The sequence below is a fragment of the Larus michahellis genome, chromosome 10 (genome assembly GCF_964199755.1).
Source record: "Larus michahellis chromosome 10, bLarMic1.1, whole genome shotgun sequence".
Taxonomy (NCBI): domain Eukaryota; kingdom Metazoa; phylum Chordata; class Aves; order Charadriiformes; family Laridae; genus Larus; species Larus michahellis.
Window position 1 is genome coordinate 4,102,568 of NC_133905.1, and position 12,354 is coordinate 4,114,921.

At 48.3% G+C, this 12,354-nt stretch overlaps 1 non-coding gene across 1 annotated transcript; it reads left to right on the forward strand.

Annotated features, from left to right (window-relative positions):
- The first annotated feature begins 5,027 nt into the window (after positions 1 to 5,027).
- On the forward strand, positions 5,028 to 5,110 carry TRNAL-UAA (transfer RNA leucine (anticodon UAA)). Its single transcript has one exon. It is a non-coding gene; the product is annotated as a tRNA-Leu (tRNA).
- Positions 5,111 to 12,354: the final 7,244 nt, after the last annotated feature.

Here is a 12,354-nt window from a genome sequence, read left to right on the forward strand (position 1 = left end):
CTCCATGATTTGGGCATTCAGCATCTGAGGCATCGGTATCACAGCGCTGTGATCCTCAATGTGTTCTTGAGCTTTCTCTTCTGCACAGCTGTGACTCATTTTCTCTGTGTCGTAAGCGATGGTGTTTGGAAGAGGCACGGAACAGCCACAGGGAGAGATGGGTCCACGATGGCATCTTTCATGAAATCTAGTCCAGACTGAACAAAGGTAAAGCGTTGATGAGCTACACGTGCATCTTGTCCAGAACATCTATGGGAATAACTGAATGAGGGGAGGTGATGATTTTGAGATGCTGAACCACCACCATTCAATCTAGACGTCTCATTATGAGCCCATTCAGAACCAAAGGAGAAACAACGATGTAAAGCCTGGGTACTTTGAGCCCTCAAGATTAATTTTTTGAGAAACTGTCTGTTGTCCAAGAAATATTTGTGGAAAATAACTGGGAGAAGAATTTAGCCTAGTAATAGGTTGTGGAAAATTGTAAACAGCTGTGAGATCATTCCTGAGCCAGAGAAAGTAGACAAACGCACTGTTGGCTATGACTTACTACTTCAGCTCTGGTAGCTGCATTGCTTTTGGTTTGATGGGGGTTTTGTTGGTTTTTTGTGAAAGAACTTACTCATCAAAGAAAACATATTTTCCCTCTGGGATAAATAACCTCCTGTAATTGCCCAACTCCACTGGTTTTTAATCCAGTCTGTGTGCCCACAGTAAGTGGTTATTGGTTTTCTGGCCAAATACCAGCATTTGCAAGCTTCATGGAAAACCTTTCCTCTTGAGCTATAGAACACCATAAGGTTTGTAGTTCTGCAGGGGCTGACTTAAGCCACCAAGAAACAGGGCATCAGGTCAAATTCTGCAGAGTATAAGCTTTCACCCATAGGAATACAACGTGTATTTTCTAGCCATTCTGTAAAGAAAGCCCTCTGGACACAAGGTGAGGCTGGCTTGATTTCCTGAACTACCTCTCAAGAGGGAAGAAAGATAGGAAGGAAGAGTGATCTTCTTCCACGCTTGCTTGCCTGTTTATCCTTAAACCTACTGAGGACCAGTTAAATAGTAATGCTACCCTGTTCGACTCTTCTTTTTGTCAGTGAACTCCAGCTACTCTCCAAATGTAGTAGTTTACAGTTCCATGTGGGACATCAATAGCATATTTAAAACCTGACAAAGTCCAGAGAGTATCCTCATTAACTGCTACATGAACACAACGCAGGAGCCCCGTCGCTATAAGCAGCATGAAATTTCCCCACCAAGCCTGCTGCGCAAGGTGGAGTTAAGCTGTCATCAAGCTGGGAGAAGTCTCACAATTGCTAGCCCTTGTCCTTGTGGGGGACTTCAATTTACCAGATTTCTGCTGGAAATACAATACAACTGCGAGGGAACAGTCTAGGAAGTTCCTGGAGTGTGTTGAGGATAATTTCCTGACTCGGTTGGTGAGGGAGTCAACTAGGGAAGGCGCCCTGCTGGACCTGTTGTTTGTGAGCAGAGAAGGACTTGTGGGTGATGTGATGGTTGGAGGCCACCTTGGGCATAGCGATCATGAAACGATAGAGTTTTTGATTCTTGGAAAAGCAAGGAGGGGGTTCAGCAGAACTGCTGCCTTGGAATTCCGGGGGGGATGGACTTTGGTCTTTTCAGGAGCCTGGTTGACAGAGTCCCCTGGGAGGCAGTCCTGAAGGGCAAAGGAGTCCAGGGAGGCTGGACATTCTTCAAGAAGGAAGTCTTAAAGGCGCAGGAGCAGGCCATCCCCGTATGCCGAAAAATGAGCTGTCAGAGAAGAAGAGAGAACTGGCAGGACAGAGAACTACGGTCTAAGACGAGCCTGGTAGGACTGATCTGCGCTCAGTGCTCATGACAGTCGTAACCCACACGTTGAACCGCTCTCGTAGCAGGGAAAGAGCAATAATAGGAGGAGCACAGAGGAGAACACTGTCCTACTCTTTCTCTTTCCTAACTAGTTCCTAAAGCAATGATGCAGAGATGATTTTTGCCCCTGCACCAGTAAGGCGGAGAAGTTTTGGCCTGAAATCTCTTAAAGTGCCATTTTTACTTTGCCTTGGTCATAACTTTAAGGTTTTGGATTTTTTCTTTTTGTCCATTACCAAGCGGCCACTTTCCAACTGCAGTATGAACATGTGGGGTCACAGTTGCCTCCAGTGGCTATTTAAATTAAACACAGATTTACTGAATAGACACCCAGTGCCAGGAGATCTCTTTCGGAAGGAGAAAAGGTGAGAGGAGAAACTGCTTTCCAGTTAACATTGCCAATGTGTTTCTGAAGGAAAGGATGACACCTTTCTGACTTCAGGACATTATTAATGTCCTTCTCTTGTAGAACATGTGTTCTAAAAGCCTGTATCCATGTCACCTTCAAGCTGTCATTTCATGGGGATACTGCAAGCCAGGTGCAGCGATATCTCATTGCCCCGTGCCCTGTCCGAGCCTCCCTGCAGCAGCACAAATGCCATCCAGGGTGTCAGCTGTGAGAAGGCTCTGGAAAGGCTGAAGAGGCTGAGAGGTTTTGGGAGGAAGGGCAAGCAATGCCCAGCAGCTGACTCATGCTCAGGCCAGCCACTGGTCCCTCAGCATATTTTTTTTTGCGCTGTCTCAGCAGGATGGACAGTCTCCGCTCCTCAAATGGGTGCAACTGGGCTGTTTGAACAGCACTGGAAGCTGTTTCAACACGGAGATTTATGGCGAGCTCAGGGATGCTCAGAGGGGGATGTGGCTGGGAGAGAGTGGTCCCTGGAGAGAGCATGAGACGCGCTGTGCTGTTCTTGGCCAGCGTCTCCTTTGCTTGCCTGTGCTGGGAGGATGCCACAGAGCAGGAAGCATGAGTCAAACCTGCTCTCTCACACATCCATACCACTCCCTCCATGCATGCCTTAAACCGGTGTCGGAGTGCAATTCCACCACTTTATTCACCCCTCAGGCTGCCAATTCGAGTAGCATTTCCCAGCCTAGACCCAAAGGGTTAAGGTAGGATGTTAACTTCAAGGCTGGTTGTGCTGGGTGCTATGGGGATATGAGCAGTGTGGGTCATGGATGTCCTTGCGGGCAGGTCCCTTCCCTCCATGCTGTGAAGAGCAGATGCGGCATAAAAGCTTCCTTTTGGAGAGGGCATGATTAATCTTTGCTTCTTAGAGGATGACAAATATATTATATTCGCCGACATGCACACGCATTCTCTTCGCCTGACGGGTGACCCCTGTCTTATTGCCAAGCGTGCGAGGTCCGGCTCTGTAAACGAAGAGGAGAGCTTTGCAAGCTCATTAATGCTTTGAAGTCGCTCATTAGGAGCAGATTCCTCTGGAGCTGGCGAGCGCAACACCCTTTGTGAGCGTGACTTCATTTGATATTAATGCGGGTGCTGCAGCTGGAGGCATCCAGGGATGCTGAGCTGCGGTTCTGCACACGTGGACCAGCGTGGCAGATTGCTGTGACTGTAACGCAAAGGGTAAAAAGGGAGGCAGGGAAAGTTGCTGTCCCCTTTTGGCACCTAAGCGGGGGGAATTTTCCTCCTGGCAGGATTTTTGTGTGTGGATAGGTTGACCCAGTCCTCTGCTGAGCTGAGGACTTGCAGCATCCTCCAGTGGGATGCCTGGGGTCATTCTGCCTTGCTTCCTAGCACTTCTGAACTACCTCTGGAGGCCAGGGTGGTCCCCTCCTGACTGAGAAGCTCTCTATCACCCTCTTTTGAGACACGGAAACACTCCTTTTTCTGGCCAGTCCCTCTCACCTCTGCAGCAGCCAACCGCAAGCCCTCCAAGCAGCTCAGCTACCCCAGGGCACAGTCCTGAGCAGTCCCTGGGGAAGCAAGGAGGGAATTGCCCTCATCTTCAATCAGGACAGCCTGGCCAAGTGAGTCTCCAGCAGACGGGATCCTCTGGTGAAAGGGCCTGGCCAGGTTTCTCTGTGTGAGCATCTCCAGGGGCCGTGGCTGTCCAAGCCTGGTGCAGGGAGCCAGGTCATATGGGGATCCCGTGGGAGAGGGCAGGACTGGGAACAGGTTGCAGTGTCCCTCCAAAGCAACAGCAGCCCCGTGTGAAGGTGCTGGCCTGGGAAGAGTGAGGGTGGCTGAAATCAGTGTCAGAACTTAGCAGGCTCCTGTGGCTTAAGGCTAAAGACCTCCTGCAGGTAGGTACTTGGTGGCTGTGGGTTTGATTCCCATGTGGTCCAACAGAGGTTTTGTTTGGTTTTTTTTATTTTCCATAGATGACAGAAAAAAAGCTGTATGTCACCCTAAAGGAAAAGGAAAGCCTGCCCCTGCCCCACTGTCTTTCCCAGCTAAATCCCCTGTTAGAGTTCCAAATGCAGATCGGAGGGGATGAGGAGTGCGACCCAAGGTGCAAGGACAGTGCCTTAACCGTGTGGCAGGTCTGACTGAGTGCTGACAGGCTGTCAGAGCTGCTCCCTTCCCCCTGGGCACCCAGTGGGGTCAGACGGAGACCCTCCAGAGATATCTGTACTGCACCAGAGTCCCTGATGTCGATATCACCGGTGACTATGGTTCTTGCGCTGGGACGTAGGGGCTGTACTGTCCTCCATGGCCCACGAGACCTGGTGCCTCCCAATAATGTTCCACCAGTTTTCTGGGGACATAAGTAACAAGTGATAGGACAAGATGAAACAGCCTCAAGTTGAGCCAGGGAAGGTTTAGATGGGGTATTAGGAAAAATTTCTTCAACGAAAGGGTTATCAAACACTGGAACGGGCTGCCCAGGGAAGTGGTGGAATCACCATCCCTGGAGGTATTTAAAAGACACGTAGATGTGGTGCTGAGGGATATGGTGTAGTGGTAATTTGGCAGTGCTGAGTCAGTGTTTGGACTTGATGATCTTAAAGGTCTTTTCCAACCTAAACAATTAAAAAAAAATAAAAATAAGAGAAAGCCGTGAAGGAGGGGAAGGTGTTGCTGGGTCCCAACCCAAGGAAGTGTCTTGGTTTGGGATCTTGAGGGCTTGATGAGGTGTGTGCCCTCCAGGGGAGGGACTGGTGGGCCAGTGGAGAGCTTATAGCCCACCAGGATGGCCGAGTGGTGAAGGCGTTGGACTTAAGATCCAATGGGCGCATGCCCGCGTGGGTTCGAACCCCACTTCTGGTAGGAATGTCCTTTTTCTCTTGGTCCAAACCCCTCACCCCAGCTTTTGGAGCATTGGTTGAGAGCAGGGAAGGGACCTATGGGCCCTGTACCTGGGGAGTTGAGGCAATTCAGTGCCCCAGCGTGAGGACCCTGGTGGGACTGAGACACCCTGTTGTCCAGGCTGAACACAGAGAGAGACGTGAGGCAAGTCCCTCTGGCACACAGGTTACGGCGCTCGTCCTTCGTGCAGGGAGTGCTGGGACCGTCATGGGCTTGAATCCCACACGCTCTCAAAATAGCAACTTGTTTTTCGCATGGCAGAAATAGAAAAACGTGACTACCCTGAAGGCAGGAAAAAAAAGGCATTGAGCTCTAAACAGCTCAGGCAAGCCACAAGTGGAAACCAGCGGAAACAAGTGGGTTCAGGGAGATGGATTTGGGGTTTGTGGAGGCTGCTGCACACCAGCTTCTCTTGCCAGCTCTGTTCCATGACCCCAGACCCATCGCTTGGCTCATCCAAAGCACTATTTGGCACTCTCCAGGGTGAACTGGCGGTGTCACAAACCCCTGGAGCAAGCCAGCATGGCAGGAAGAAGTTCCTGATGCTGACGGTTAAATTTGGGAAATGCATGAGAAAGTGAGAACTGCTCCTCTGGTACCTACAAAATGCTCACGAGATTTTTTTTGTTCCCGTCCTTGTGTGCATGGATGGGCAGCAGAATTTTCCCTCAGTAAAGGGTTGGCCTGCTGGACCCGCGGAGACGCTGTCAGGTTTTCATTTGGCTGCTTTGCTCCAGCCCGAGGCCAATCGGAAATGTCCTACTGCTGGGACATGATTTGAAGTGATGGTGTTAATTTGGTTAATTAGGATTCCTGGGTAGCGTGCGCTTCTTGCAAATCAGCTTACCATTGTAGTATCACTGCAAAGAGTTATTTGCTGGTGCATGGGGTTATGTATGAATTTATGATTATGATGTAGGACCATTAATTTCATGTTTGTGGCAGATGATACAGCTCAATTAAAAGTTGCGCGTTAAGATCTTTGGCTCTCTCTGATATATGGGAATCAGACGGTGGCCTACAGGAGGGATTGCAGGGCCTGTACAAGTGGCCGTATAACAAATAGGGCAGGACCCAGAGGAGAGGACATGGGAGGAATTACTGTGCCCCTCTCCCATTTGATTCGTGCCAGGAGTGAAATTCTGTGCATATCTGCTAGAGCTGGCTTGTTGCAACTAACCTCAGTCATTAAGTGATGCAAAGAATGACAAATACATCTTTGAGAGTATCCCAGGGGGTCTAAGCAGCACTGCGGGTCAAGTCTTTTGCCTCCGATGGCCTGGAGTCAGACTCCTGTCTACTTCATGTGTCAAAGGCATTTGGTGGCGTCCGCTGAGTTCAAAGCTGAAATCTCCTCATTTGAGCTTCTCTGTTGATCCATGGCTTGTGTTTTTTCCACCCCAGGGGTACAGGTTCTGGTCTGCTCCTGATCCCTCGAGGATGTTTATCCACTCTGCAAAACTATTGGGCAGACAGAGCATCATCTGAGGGCACCAGGAGCCGAATTAACAGCCTTTGCATCGCGCAGCCTGCCGGAGTCAGACGGATGGCTGGGGCCAAATGTTAATTTGACTCAGGACGGAGATTAAATGGCAGAGCCGTGTAAGAATGCGGGGCTGGAGATTTGGGGACTGAAATAGCAATGAGTCCAGTGGCCAGGGTAGGCGAGGGCTGTGGAGGACTGATAAATAAACTGCCTTCTGCCAGGCCACAGCTTTCCTCCTTCTCACCCCACATCCTCCAAGTGTTTGACAGGGCTAAAAAGAGCAACTTGTCCAATAGCCATTTCCATGTATCATATTTATTAAGATGGTTACTGCAGGTTAAATACCAATAGCTTATTACAAATATATTTACTATAGATTAACTATGCAGTACGCACATCTCTTATGTTGTGGTTAAAAGTAAACCTCAGTGAAAGGTTTTTTAATAATGAATTTGTGTTGAAGTAGTGTACAATAAGTGTATTTAGCAATCTTACTCTCAATTTCACGAGACAGTTTTATGTTCAATAAACACCTAGAAATTATTAGAAACGTATTTATCAAAGATTAAAAGTGATGAAATAGATACAAATCTAAGATGTTAAGGTCGATATACATAACAATCAATTTCTCTATTAAAACACAATAAGTGCCTTGTTTAATCTAAATGAAATGGTTTTTTGGGATCTTTGTAAGTGCCGTCTTTTGCCATGTGCTCCTGCTTGCAGATCTCAGATTAGATCCTGGGACATTTGTACTTAAAATAAATCAAAAGCAAAGCAGTCCTAGAATAACACAGGCAGTTTCAGGAACAGGGAACCAGAGCTTCAAAGGATGTAGGTCAAAGCCTACATCCAGGCACCAGAGCAGCTCGTCTAGCTTGCCCCAGCTCTGCATCCCTGAGAAATCCCGATATCCATTGTAACCTAAAGCTCGTGCCACCAGTTCCAGGGCTGGGAATCTGGAGCAGCCACTTTCAACTTCTTTGCGATCGCAGATGCACCCACACTGTTTTGGATACAGAAAGCTACCGCCTGCCTTGTATCCCGTTATTATCTAGCACTTGGAGGCAGAGTGCTAAAATGAGCTAACTATTTAGGAGATAAACAAAATGTTATTGTTTTACTCTGGTATTGCTACTGTTATAATTGCCGGCTGGTGGGTAACGAGAGCTGGTGCCTCTGCCTGCAGGTGCCGGGAGCTGTGCCCCAGACGCTCGCTCTTTGTGAAAAGTGTCTCGGGATGTCTGGGTGCCTCGCGGAACATCGGTGGCCTTTGGACCGCAGGAGGACTGAGGGTCTTGAGACCCCCTGGCAGCAGGCTGGGAACCCCACAAGGCATCCCCCTTGGATGCTGGCCTGGATGCAGCACCTTGTCCCAGCGTTTGGTGATGGTTTGGTCTCGTGTTTGGGCTCGCGCTCTTACAACAGTGAAGCTCAGCACCAGATCTAGGTGAGGGTATGAATCAGAGGCACCCAAATTCGAGGGAGGCTGCACACTGTGTGTCCAAAATATGCGCTGTGCCGTGACCTGAGAGAGCGGTGTGGGTTGGTGACCTTATAATGTATTGGAGGGTATTTGCCTCTTCTGACGTCAGGATTTCAGAAAGCAGACCGAGAGGGGCAGACATCCCCTACACGGCTGCTCAGCAGCATCTCAAATATATGGTGATTTTCAGTCTCACAATTGTCAGTTGATTTCCTTCCTTTATGAGTTTGAAAACCAGGCTCAGGCACTGCCTTAAGGGATGCTGCTTCTGCAATTTAGATGCTATTGAGCAGTTCTGTAGGGTCAGATGTGTGCATGGGGCTGCCAAGGAAGCCCTTCAAAGGCAGGGCAGAGTCAGGACATCTCCCCTGGGGAGATGGAGGAACCTGTTGGTGAGATGATGGTTGAGAAGAAATGGAGAGTTTCTGCCCCACACCAGCCACCTGTTCTCACATACTTCCCATCCAGGTATATGGAGAAATACATATATGTGTGTATATGTATGTGTAGATCCTGGCATATGAGTCCCATCTGTGCTCTTGGCACCAGGACATGGTGCAAGTGTCTGGCTTTGAGGGATGTGTTTGATTCAAAATTTGGTCCGTGCAACCAAGGAAGATCTTTCTGTGATTAGCTGGGTGAGGGCAGGGCTGGCTCCATTGAACATGTTGTATTTTGGCACAGTCTCATCTGCATGATGCCTCCAGTGACCATCTGTAATCAGGAGCCCCTGACTTCGCTTTTCATCCCACCTGGGCAAACATGACCCAAACAGCTTAGAGGCTTTGTGTGTCTCCAGTGCAATCACCCACTCCTCCATGGACATCAGAGAAGTTATATTTGTTTACACCCTGAGTGATTTTGTCTCCCATATGTGTTCCTCAGCTGAACCTGCCCTGTGGAGGATGCTTAGCTGGTAGGGGGAAGTTTTCCATCTTAGCAGAATGCTCCAATTACAGAGGTGACCAGAGAAAAAAGACAAGCGGGCACGCGCCACTGCCTTTAATAGAAGGCAATGATTCTTCTGGGCTCCGGAGTAATACGGGAGATCTGGTTTTAATAAATTAACAGCCTACAAGTAACAATCTCAAGCAATTAAACTCTGGAATGAAGGCGAGCACCATGAAATGTATTCTGGAGCTGACAGGGGGTTGGCAAAGGCAATCCCTGAGCACTGAAGAAGGCAAAACTATAATAAAAATGCCCCAGAGAGAGGGGGAGAGCTCACTTCTATTGTGCATGCATGTGGACATCTCGTTTTACTCCCCATCATCCCTCCTTCCTCCACTGGCTCCTGGGGACCTGATTTGGAGCCTCCCTGAACTCATCCAGGTCTCCATCATCACCATTACCCTTGTGCCTGCTCTCACCTATGTAGGTAAGGAAATCCCTACGGTGAGGAGGGGATGGCTCGTGGGAGACATGGGAAGTAGCCGGGAGCCTGAGGATAGTTAGGAGCTGAGGAGGGGAACAAATAAATAAAAACTAAAACTGCTAAGCTCTCTGTCTTACATTAATAGCCTGTATGGAATCCTCTTTGCCATAGAATTCAATTTATTTCCATTTAAAGGCTGTTCTTCTCAATCAATGCAGTTAATAAATAGCTGCTGATGGCCATGACCCCCAGGCTGAGGGAAGAATTTATCTTCTGAGCCAATTAAAGGAATTGAACAATTCCTTTTAATAACACTATGGGATTTTAATACAAGAAAAAAAATTGAAAAGCCCAATAGGAGAGGAAAGAAATCCTCCCCCCGAGCCTTGCAGAGAAGGGTCAGGCAGGCTCTGCCAGGGTCGGGATTAGATGCTTTAACTTGTCTTCTGAAGCTGGTAGGGGAAATACTGCGTTCCCTGTGAAAGCACAGGAATGCTTTTCTTTTCTGATGTCTTAAAAAAAATCCAGAAATCAAAAAAAAACCATAATGGAAAATTATGTTCCTTACAGCAGAGCTGTGAAGTGTTTGGAAGGATTAGTTGAGCCCCTGTGGTGAGGTGGGAGAGATGGAGAGGCCAGGTCAGGTGTGATGCCTCTCACTCTCCTGCAACGGGCAGGAGGTGCCTCCAGGAGTGGGGATTTATGCAGGTACCCTGTGGGGACAAGGGCAGCGGGACGCAGGGCAGCAGAGCCTTTCACTTCGGCCACTTCCACACTCACAGGGCTAAGGCAAGGCTGGCTTCTCCACTGAGACTCCCGCTACCTTTTTTTTTAGTGGCAAAAATCCTCGCTGATCCGCTTGAGCCCTCGTGGAGGGATGGGAAGCATCCTAGGAGACTTGTGGGTTGCCACAGCTGGTACTGGAGCCAATGCTTGGTCAAGAGAGCGTTCGTGCCTTGAAGACAGACAGGTGCAAAGGAGGTGGCGAGGGAAGCAGGACGGATACCTATTGAGTTTTCACAAAGCTACGTAACCCCAAACGGCAGTAGGTCTTCTCCACTCCATCACTCTCCTGTCAATGAAATCTCATGACTCCTGTTGGCATCGGATGAGAGCATCTGTCAAGCACACAGGTCTCCTTCGAACACTCCTGTGCTGTGGGGAAGTCTCTTATCTCCGTTTTACAGATGGCAAGCAGAGGCACAGAGAGGTTAATTGACTTGCCCAAAGTCAACCCAGGAGGTCTATAAGTGACGCCAGATCCCTTGAATCCCTGTCTTCTGGATTAATCATAAGACCATCCATCTTCATCCCCTTCCCTCTCAGGATTCCCCCGCAACTGTGATAGCTCAGGCACCCGTGTTGGCAAACTGCAGGTGGGGACAGTGCTGGGGGCTGGGCAATGCCAGCAATGGGTTCTCAGCCCCCATTTCCCCAGAGGACATCAATTTTGACCATGAAAATTTGTCTTTTTTTTTTTTTTCTTGGCTTTTTTTTTTTTTTAACTCTTCTCTAGTCTCCTTTAGGAGCGGTGAGATAAATGTGCTTGACGTAAGGAAGAGCATTCACTCTTTGGGGAGATATTTCAGAGATGCTGAGGCAAAAGGACATTTTGTCACTACTTTGATAGAGAAAGGACGTTTTTCCTGGTTTTTAATGCATCACCCCCATCAAACTGATAAGCAAATTGAACCCACAGGTAGAAAACAAACAGTGACCTTTCTTCTCAAGTGATCACCTGGTAATAGATCCCTGCAGGGCTCTGGAGATTTGTCCCTGACAGCCATTCCCCTCTCTGCGCCAGCAAGTCTGTGCGTGCAGGGCCATTGAGGAATGTGGCATAGGCGCGAACGTTTCCATTACAATGTCTCTTGTTTCAGAAGTGTGAATGGAAGACGCAGAGAGTCCTGAGCGAGCCGTTGATGAACGTGGAGCACACGTTAGATTCCCTCTGAGACTGGGAAGGAAATCACAACTATAAGTCCGCCTCTTTCAATTTGCAGGCTTTCTGCAACATCTCTGTTCTTTCTTCCTGCACTCTCGTTTTCATTTTTTATTAATTACCCGGTGACAATTTTCCCAGAGGACTCTATTTTCCATTAATTATTAGGAGAACTACAGGGGGAATGCAGAGCTGTTGGAGAGCTCACTTTGAGAACATCAGGTGGGAGCATTTCCTAATGCCTACATGTGTATCTTTTTGACATTCTCCTTGCACAGGAGGCTAAATGACCTGCCTGGGATGCAGAAGAACTTTTTTTTATTCAGCATAGCACGCTGAGCAAGGAAACTTTATTTAAGTGCTGGTTTGTTGGCCCTGGAGACTAACATACTGCTTGTCCAGAATCGATCAGCGTGCTCTGTGTAAGATTTATTACCGTGTCCTGTGTGTAGGAGAATTCACAGACAGAAACCAGTGTCAGCACAGGACCGTGCTACACTCGCATCACTGTTTTCTACCGCTGAAGGTGTAGATATGGCAAGAGAAATAATAAGGCTGGCCTGAAATCTCAGGTCCAGATGGTGACTGTCCCCAGTGCAGAAGAATAATGAAGGTGGAGGAAGAGCATTTGCTCTTCCTCTCCTCCCGAAGTCATGGCTTTTATAGTTGTACCTTCTACAGTCCCCACTGAGGTTCATGGGAATGTCTTGAAAGAAACAGTCAGGAGGCTCAGCGTTAAAACTGAAAGCTCCTTGGTGTGGCATGTCTATTTGAGAACCATTGGCATTTAACTTCTGCTTGAAAGAATGGGAGATGGTATTTTTATGATGTTGATCTGTGAACCTGCTCCTGCAGGTTGCTGTAGGTTACTGAATACCACTATTTCTAGGATATCTGGTAATTAAGCACTTCTGTG